We start from the raw sequence: 1,897 nt of genomic DNA, 5'->3' as shown, positions 1-1,897 counted from the left end.
AAAAAAGTTTTGTGCTTCAAAGGACACCAGAAAGAAAATGAAAAGACAATTCACAGAACTGGAGAAAATATTTGCCAGTTATACCTGATAAGGAACTTGTATGTAGAATAAAGAACTCTTACAACTCAATAATCAAAAGACAAGGAAATTCAAAATTGGGCAAAGAATCTGGATAGACGTTTTTTAGAAAGAAGATATGCAAATGACCAATACGCACATGAAAAGATGCTCGAGGTTTTTACTTATCAGGGAAATGCAAACGAAAACCACAATGACATACCAGTCCACACTCACGAGGATGGCTAGAATCAGATAATAACAAGTGTTTGCAAGCATGTGGAGGAATTAGAACTCTCACACACTGCTGGAGGGAATGTAAAATGGTGTGGCCATGATGGAAAACAGACTGCAGTTCCTTGATCCATTAAACATGGAGTTTAAACATAGAGTTACCACATGACCAGCAACCCCACGCATAGTTATGTACCCAAGAAAATGGAAAACATATGTGTACACAAAAGCTCGTACATGAACACTTAGAGCAATATTATGCACAGTAGGCAAAAGGTAGAAACAATCCAAATGTCCTTCAACAGATGAATGGATAAATAAAATGTGATACATACACAATGGAACATTATTTGGCGATAAAAAAAGAATGAAGCTCTAATGTAAGTTATAACATGGATGAACCTTGAAAAACTTATGCCAAGTGAAAGAAGCCAGACACAAAATATCACACATCGTAGGACTATTTATAGGACATGTCCAGAATAGGCAAATCCATAGAGATGGAAAATAAACTAGTGGTTACCAATGGCTGGGGGTTGGGAGTTGGTAGAAGTAGGAAGTGACTACTAATGGGTAAAGGGATTCCTCTGGACATGATGTAAACATTCTGGAATTAGACAGTGCTGATGGTTGCACATATTTGGGAATATACTAAGAACCGTCAAATTGCACGCTTCAAATGGGTGAATTGTATGGCATGTGAATCCTATCTCAGTAAATCCGTTATTGAAGAAGACAGTAAATCCCATCGTGTTGCTCCCCAGCACATCTTCCCATTGCTTGTCATCACACTAGACTAAAATGTATCCTCTCTGTGAGCTGGCCTCCAGGCCCTCTGGTCTCATTGCCTGCCAGTCTCCTTGCGTGCTCTGCTCCGGTCACGGCAGCCTTCTTGCTGCTTCTCAAACATGCCAGGCCCATTCCCACTTGAAGACCTTTGCACTGGCTGTTTGCTCTGCCTGGAGCCATCTCCCACCAGATGGTCATGTTTTGCTTCCTTCTTCCATTTGGGTCTCTGCTCACATATCACCTCTTCAGGTAGACCTACTCTGATCCAATTGCCCTGGCCACACACCTCTGCTTGCTTTTCTTCCCAGTGCTTACCACCATTTGAAACTTTTCTGCTTTATTGATTTCACTGCTTGCTGTTTATTTGCCCTAGACTGAACTGTAAACTCCCTGAGGCCAGGGGCTTTGTCTTAGTCACCAGCACATGCACAGAGCCTAGAACACAGTAGGTGCTCAGTAAATGCATATTAAGTGAATAAACAACTGAATCTCACTTCAGCCAACTGTCTTTGCAAATATCCGCTCCTGATTTGGAGGGGGACTGAGTGCGAGTGTGCAGAGGGTTGGCACGGCCCCACCCCAGTGCTAACTTGCTCTCTTGGACTGCTGCAATTCTTTAATTGAGCTCTTGATGGCGCTTACCACCTGCTGTCAGCTGCTACCCTAGGCCCAGCACCCTAGCTTCAGTGGGCTATCGTTGCCTGCTGACTTCCATCTTTTCCACTGGTCAGGAGCTCCTTGAGGGGAGGGGCCGTGGGCATCATTCCTGGTATTAAGGCTGAATGCTTGAAGACACAATACCACTTCCCCCACAAGC

The sequence above is a fragment of the Pteropus vampyrus genome, unplaced genomic scaffold, assembly GCF_000151845.1.
Source record: "Pteropus vampyrus isolate Shadow unplaced genomic scaffold, Pvam_2.0 Scaffold515, whole genome shotgun sequence".
In the NCBI taxonomy this organism is placed as follows: Eukaryota; Metazoa; Chordata; class Mammalia; order Chiroptera; family Pteropodidae; genus Pteropus; species Pteropus vampyrus.
The sequence above is the reverse complement of the archived record's forward strand: the minus strand, read 5'-3'. Positions refer to the sequence as shown.